Genomic DNA, 8,415 nt, shown 5'->3' on the forward strand with positions numbered 1-8,415 from the left:
TGAGTATGGCTTTACCAAAACAATCATTGATGGCGAATAAAGTATCCATTATTCATAAAGCTTCAATTGCTGATCTGTATTTCTGCATTAACCGCATATTTTTTCATACGGCTCAAACCAAGGGGATGCGAGGGTAAAATGAATCGGGAAGCGCTGATATATATGTATGTGTGTGTATATATATGTATATATATATTGAAATAGTTTTACTGTGACATAATGCAAAGAGTACACGACACGTGTTTCGCTCTAATTTTGGGGTCATAGGCGTACATACTCAGTGCAGCCCCTCTCGGGAATCGAACCTTGGACGTCGGCACTAGAGGCGAAGCCTCTTCCATTGCGTCACGGCATGTGGTTTGTTTATTTGAGAGTATGTAGATTGGGGTATATACCCGCCCTTTGCAGCGGAGAAGTAGTGTGTTAAAGAAGTTATGAAAAAGAAAAGGGAACATTTTAAAAACAACGTAACATGAGTGTCAATATACAGTAATTGTTTTGTGAGTGTTATGAGTGTTGCTGTCATCAAGGATTTGATTATCATTATTTCTTTCAATCAGGTTCGTATTTGTAGGATGTGTTGTGTTCAAGTTACATTCCGTGTTTGTCAATCGTTGTAAAGATGACGGGTTTCATTCATCGATTCGTTTCTTGCTGCATCAATAAAGAGCTCGTCTTCCTCTTTATCTGAGACGTGACACACTGCATGCACGGGTTTTTTTTTACACTGTCTTCCTTTAGTGGGACATTGACTTTTTCCACCGTGTGCTTTGTTTCCGCAGTAGCTGCAGTTATGAATATGCTTGTATGTGTCAGACGCTTCATATTTTTTTGCTGCCTTCTCAATTGTGTAATTCGGTTTTTGTTCAGCACTCTTTGGAACTGTTGCTTTTTGTCTGTGCACTGCGTCAGTTAATGTGAGCCGCTCGGTGTACATGCATTGAAGGTTCCCAGCTGTGCTTGTGCCATCTCGTGCGATGTCCACGGCTGTATTTAATATTAGCTAAGACCCGGCACTTAAAAGTTTCTCTCGCAGTTTCGCTGAGTTTGTGCCAAACACCACCCTGATCATCTCATCTTCCTCTGCATAAGCACAGTCCTTCACCCGTGAATATTTCTATTGGATTGCCGCTGACGGACGGCCTTATATGGGTAGGCACTACATTACGTGGGAGGCGTAACTCCGCCTCTGACGGCCATCGAGCAGAAGTCTATTATAGTATATGGACGAAAAAATAGGTTCCAGTTTTGACCATTTCGCGTAGAATTTCTAAATGAAACCTGCCCAACATTTTTAAGTAAGCTATAAGGAATGAGCCTGCCAAATTTCAGCCTTCTACCTACACGGGAAATTGGAGAATTAGTGATGTGTCAGTCAGTCAGTGAGTGAGTGAGTGAGGGCTTTGCCTTTTATTAGTATAGATTTGGAGTATTTTACTTTATCTTAGTTAGTTCATCTTAAGTTAGTTATCACATTTTTGTTTAGTAAATATTTTTGTAAAAATGAGACCTAAATAATAATAACAGTTATAATAGAATGCAATTACATCCATTACTAGACTACTGTACATGCTTTTTGTCTAATTGAACTGATATAGAAATGGCTGATTGGTGTCCTGTTGTTAGTTGTTGGTTGTGGAAGGCCTGTAGTTCAAATTTATTAAACATAACATTTTTGAAAGAAGTACCTGATGGAGATTTAAGTGTCAAAGTTGAATTATTGGGTACTTTTCACCAAGATGGAGTTGTGTTGATCAGTTATAAAATATGGAACCATTGAAAAGTACAGATAATGCAGCCATGAGGTTGTTTTTAGTGAAACATAAATAACTATTTGTTCATGTTGTCCTTACAGAGCACCTCTTTTATAATTTCTCTACTCTTACGTTCATTTCCTAGGTATTTGACTTTTTGCTTTTGTTTTTTTTTTCTTCTTTTTTTGGTTAACAGTTAACCAACCTCAAGTGGCATTAGAATTGAGCTGAAGTACCAGAGGTGCAATGCAAGTGTGCACATCTCATGGCACTTGTGTAATTTGTATTGGAAATCTATTCTGCCATGAAGAGCCATTTTCAAACAAGTAAGAGGAACATACACAAAATATACAAGATGAAATAAAATATAAACTTGAAACAGTTAACTAATCAATATTTGAGGTGGCACAGAATCCTTGTGTGTTTTAAGACAGACAGATTCAAAATTTTGTCAATGCTTTTCATAGGAGATTTTGAAATTTCAAAAAATTGTGCAGCACACTCCGTTTGAGGTATCCCAATTAAAACTGCATTTTCCTGTCAAATTTCCTTTGAATAATAAATGTGCCTAAATTTCAATAAACTTTTTGTGAGTTGTTTCATCTGAAAAAACACAGAGAGATGGACCTGGCCCTGAAAGTAGGTGCTTTCATATTATATGTGAATGCACCTAAAAACAGGAATAAGCATGTCAGTAAATCTGAGGCATAAGGCAATGTTTGAGAAATGTGTTGTGGCATTGCTCATCTTTTATATTTCCTTGACCTCCACCTGAAGTGACAGAACTGTAATTATTTATAAGAAGCACACATTAAGTAAAGTAACACATGGAAATCAATCTTAACTTATCAATACCAGCAAAAATGATGAGCAGAGTGCAAGCAAAAATGTATTTTAAAATGGCAAAATGGAAACAAAGAACAAAATGGTGGAACCCAAAACAGAGTGTAATACAGTAAATGTTATTTCAACTCTACCATGTCTAAACTTAACTACCTTAAATAAAATCAGAAATTCTATGGTGGGCTGTCACCCTGCCTGGGGTGTGTTTCCTGCCTTGGCTCTAGCAGACCCCCATGACCCTGTAGTTAGAATATAGCGGGTTGGATAATGGATGAAAATCAGAAATTGATATTTGCCCATAAAAGCCATTATGTGGTTATCTTCATAAGAGGTTAGTGTGTTTTTGGGAGGGGCGATGTCTTTTCACATGACCTTTGATCACAGTATATGTACCATGATGTCCTCAACACTTATTTTTTGTGTGTGTTTACAATCCGTCTGATCCTCTACCTCACCCATATGCTCACACCAGACACGTCTAGAAAGTTGCAGTTAAAGGGACAATCTCGATTACAAAGAATCCTGCATAGGAATATATTTTAACAGAGGTTTTTATTGTGACCTTGTAATTACTTTAACTAAAATTATATTAAAAATCATTTTTGGCCAACCACTAAAGAAAAGATTTGATTGTTTTTTCAAAGCTGAATGCTTACATACAGTAAGACACAACTGCTAAATATTGTCATATTTTTCACACCCTAAACTAAATCAAAACATTGTGTTATGTTACTTGTTTGTTGTGCTAACCATGGACTATTGAATTCCACTCTAATAATGTGATGATTTCATGTGTGATTTGTTGTAGTGGCAGAAATTTAACCCACATTGAAAATTAGTCATAGTTTAATAGAAGAAAATTTGAAATTTAGATTTGCAATTCCTTTATATTGTTTAATTTTATTAACTATTTGAAACCTCCATGAGAATTACTAAAAGGCTACCATATAATAATATAACTGCAACATGTCATAGATTTAAACTGTATTATGTATTGCATTTATATTGTCTTTAAGATTAGAATACTAAACCCCCAAGGCTACCCTAAGTGGTGCATGAATCCTTTTGTTTTCACTAATGGCCCATTAGCTTGACATCCAGATAGCACATCTGTACTGTCCCGAAGTCAGAGATAGATAGATAGATAGATAGATAGATAGATAGATAGATAGATAGATAGATAGATAGATAAGGAGTGACTAATAGATAGATAGATAGATAAGGAGTAACTAATAGATAGATAGATAGATAGATAGATAGATAGATAGATAGATAGATAGATAGATAAGGAGTGACTAATAGATAGATAGATAGATAAGGAGTGACTAATAGATAGATAGATAGATAGATAGATAGATAGATAGATAGATAGATAGATAGATAGATAAGGAGTGACTAATAGATAGATAGATAGATAGATAGATAAGGAGTGACTAATAGATAGATAGATAGATAGATAGATAGATAGATAGATAGATAAGGAGTGACTAATAGATAGATAGATAGATAGATAGATAGATAGATAGATAGATAGATAGATAGATAGATAGATAGATAGATAGGACTTAGTTTGTCCCCAGGGAAAATATGGCCTCTTACAGAAGCTCTTTAAATACATAAATAGATAAATAATGTAAATAAATATACATGCACACTTTTGTCTGAACATACGCCAGAATGAGTATACGTAAAGGAAGAAAATTCAAAAGAAAGAAAAATTCTGACTTTGCTGTCACAGTTCCAGTGAGGTATTATACAGATGTATTGCTGTTGGTATAAAGGAGCCTCAGTAGAGTTTCTTGACACACTTCTGCTGTATAATTTATTGGCTGAAAGTACTCAGTGTTAATGTGTCACAGAGAGGATGTAAAGCATTATTCTATGTATTTATTTTGAACTGAGTCTAATGCAGTCCACTGCACCAGTCCACTATCATTTTTGTAGGCTAAGTGGTTAAAGAACCAAAAATGGGTGCACGGTATTCACTTTTGTTTTGCTGCATGTGTGTTCTTTCATTGCCTCTGTACTTTATTGTTGTCTGTCTACTGGGCTGGCAGCTCCCATTTTATTTTGTTTACTGTTCAGTACAGTTTTTTTTTTTTTGCCAAAAGTGAGCTGTTTAGAATATAATAAATCAGAGAGTAGCCTTGGAGTGATTTAGGTTTGTTACAGTGTCTGTTTTGTTTTCTTGTCTGTGCTGATACAGATGGTGAGTTGCATCATGCTGAAAGGGCAGACGCTCTTTATTTCCTGGTTTGCATTTATAGATGGAGAGTCTGGCCCTTCTCACTGCCATTGAGAAAAGTTCTTTCTCATAGAGGCCCTAGAAGCAACTTTAGTACACATTTCTTAAAAATTTTGGGTGTCTACCATATGAAAAGGGATTAAAAAAAATAAAAGTATAATGTAATTCAATACAAAATAATAGTTAAAATAAAAATTAAAAGGTTGCTAAAGTATCATGTAGGCTAGCCGTAAATGAAAAAAACATTTCAATAAATTATTTTTTTTTGTTATTCTAAAATGTTCTTCATTTTATTTTAACTCTGGTCTTGGGCGGCATGGTGGTAGTGCTGCTGCCTCGCAGTAAAGAGACCTGGGTTTGCTTCCCGGGTCCTCCCTGCGTGGAGTTTGCATGTTCTCCCCGTGTCTGCCTGGGTTTCCTTCGGGTGCTCAGGTTTCCTTCCACAGTCCAAAGACATGCAGGTTAGGTGCATTGGCAATCCTAATTTGTCCCTAGTGTGTACTTGGTATGTGGGGGTGTGTGTGTGTGTGTGTGTGTGTGTGCCCTGCGGTGGGCTGGCGCCCTGCCCGGGGTTTGTTCCTGCCTTGTGCCCTGTGTTGGCCGGGATTGGCTCCAGCAGACCCCCGTGACCCTGTGTTAGGATATAGCGGGCTGGACGATGACTGACTGTATGTACTTTCTATTCACATGAGTGGCCACTCAGAATTTGATGCCAAACTTGTCAGGCTGGTATGCCATGTACTGGATTAGAGGACATCAAACCCAAGCTTATAACACAAAATGCAGCTCTGCACAAAAACATGCCACATGTAAGGTACAGCAACAAATCTGTCACCATGCAGATGCTCTTGATGGTTATTTGCCAGTGCCGATTTCTTGGTTTCCATCAAAAATCATGAACATGCTTTTCCCACTCTATGCACATAGAAAAGAGCCATGAAAGCCATCAGTTATTTCATGGTGGAGTCAAACGTTGCATTGGTTCTTTGGGTTTCACTCAAAGTCCAGTCTCAGATATGTCATAGTATTTTCATATCACACAAGCAGAGAAAACCATCAAGGTTATTCTTGCTTTTGCATAAATCTTCAGGCTTTTGTGTTAGTGAAAACATTGTGAGCCAGCCACTTTCCACTACCGTGCACTGTCTGAGGTTTGCTTCATCCAGTCTATGCCATCTCGTGCCTTTCACTTTCTTCATGTGGAAACCAATTCTGGTTCAGCGGTGTCGGCTTAAGCCTTTTGTAAGGGGGATCTCAGGATGTCTCTGATTGGGACTCCATCTCACACCTAGGCTCTTTATCTGGCGCACACTCAGATTCAGGTTTGGAATCAAAGGAGCTTTTGCTCTCTTACTCTAAGTCGATGTCAGACAGTATCTTCAAAGTCTCCTTGGCATTCACCTTACTCAGATGGCTGAAACCACTTACCACTGGGTACTTGCTCTTTGGAAAATAAAAAGGCAATGCAATTTCAAGTGAGTTTACATAGATTTTTTATCTATTTGAAATAACTGGCATGGCTACAGTTTTCAAATTAGTTATGTCCTTTTTTATTATAGGTACTGATACAATACAAGTGATTTAAGTGAATTTTTTATGTCTGTGTAGTCATCTGGAAGAGATTCTGGTAGCAACATACAAAAATATTGATTACAGCAGCTAAACTGAATTTTCCATGGTGACAAGAATAGGTATGCGATTTACACCTGAGGTCCAACGCTCAATAGGGTTGCCTGTGGCAGTAATACGGGTCTTTTATATAATAAAACAAAGAAAAATGTAATCAATCATATTATCTCAGTAGAATATTAGAGTTACAGCTACATTGGCATTTACAGTACAGCTTTGTGGGAAAAGTAAAGGAAACGCAAGTGTGTGACACATACTCAAAATAAATAAAAGATTTAAAAGCGCAACACCAATTAAAAATCAGCCGTGGCACTTCTGTTGTTTAAAGATACTTTGTGAGGCTGCCCATGGTCCAATATAAAATAAAGTTTGATTGCTTAACTGTGATAAATCATTGCTATTCCAAATGTAACACATCACACACATTTTGCCATTGCCTGTAGAAAATGATCCCTTTATTGGAGAGTTTTCATATTCAAATCCCTTTTGAGTAAAAGGCTAGACTAGACCAATTACTGAGTGAGATCATAGGCCCACTAACTCCTAGCCTAGATTTACAATATCTAACTGTATTTGTCATCTCAGTTAGCCTTGCAGCTAACGCTGCACATCATTTTCAAGGTCTGTCTGACTCATGTTCTGTAAAGTTATTTTGACAAATCAGTTAATAACAGAATAATCACAGAAAAGCTTTACATTCACCTATACAATCAAGACAACTATCCCCTCCATTTGCAAACATGCAAAGGACAATATTTTTTATAATATATTACTCCTTCTGTTTATTTCTGTCTCTGAATGTTATTTTCAAAACTAAGTTAGATAGGGATCTGGTGTTACTCAGCTGTCAAGCATCTCACCTCAACAAAAAAAAAAATTATAATTTTGTTGACATAAACACTTTTGATTTTCACAAAGTAAGCCTTACTTCTAAAAGCATGGCATGCATAATGTCTAAGAACAGACAAGTGACAAACCCAGGGCAGTTAAATAAACACAACACTCACTGTTGTACTGACTATATTGAGCCATAACAAGACAAAGAGCCTGGTGGGTTTTTCCTAATCTTTGTTGCCTTTGCTATCACCTAAACTTCATATATTCTTTCCTACCATGCTGAAATATGTTAAACAAAGTCCCTAAAAGAAAAATTTCTACAGTTCAAGCAATAGATCATAGATCAACATATGGATGTTCAAATGCAACTCACCTGTATTCAGATGCAGTGGTAAAAGATGACAATAACACTTCAAAAAGATAATAGAGATAGACAGATAGATAGATACTTTATTAATTCCAAGGGAAAATTCACATAATCCAGCAGCAGTATACTGATACAAAAAACAACATTAAATTAAAGAGTAATAAAAATGCATGTAAAAACAGACAATAACTTTGAATAGTGTTAGCATTTACTCCCCTGGGTGGAATTGAACAGTCACATAGTGTGGGGGACGAACGATCTCCTCAGTCTGTCAGTGGAGCAAGACAGTGACAAAAGTCTGTCACTGAAGCTACTCTTCTGCCTGGAGATGACACTGTTAAGTGGATGCAGTGGATTCTCCATGATTTACAGGAGTTTGCTACAGATGTTAAACTGTCCAGCTTTATTCCTACAATAGAGCCTGCCGTCTTAACAAGTTTGTCTCAGGCGTGAGACGTCCTTCTTCTTTATGCTGCCTCCCCAGCACACCACTCCGTAGAAGTGGGCACTCGCCACAACCGTCTGGTAGAACATCTGCAGCATCTTATTGCAGATGTTGAAGGACGCCAACTTTCTAAGAAAGTATAGTCGGCTCTGAGCTTTCTTACACAGAGCATCAGTATTGGCAGTCCAGTCCAATTTGTCATCCAGCTGCACTCCCAGGTATTTATAGGTCTGCACCCTCTGCACACAGTCACCTCTGATGATCACGGGGTCCATGTCGGGCCTGGGCCTCCTAA

Source organism: Polypterus senegalus, chromosome 8 (genome assembly GCF_016835505.1).
Source record: "Polypterus senegalus isolate Bchr_013 chromosome 8, ASM1683550v1, whole genome shotgun sequence".
In the NCBI taxonomy this organism is placed as follows: Eukaryota; Metazoa; Chordata; class Cladistia; order Polypteriformes; family Polypteridae; genus Polypterus; species Polypterus senegalus.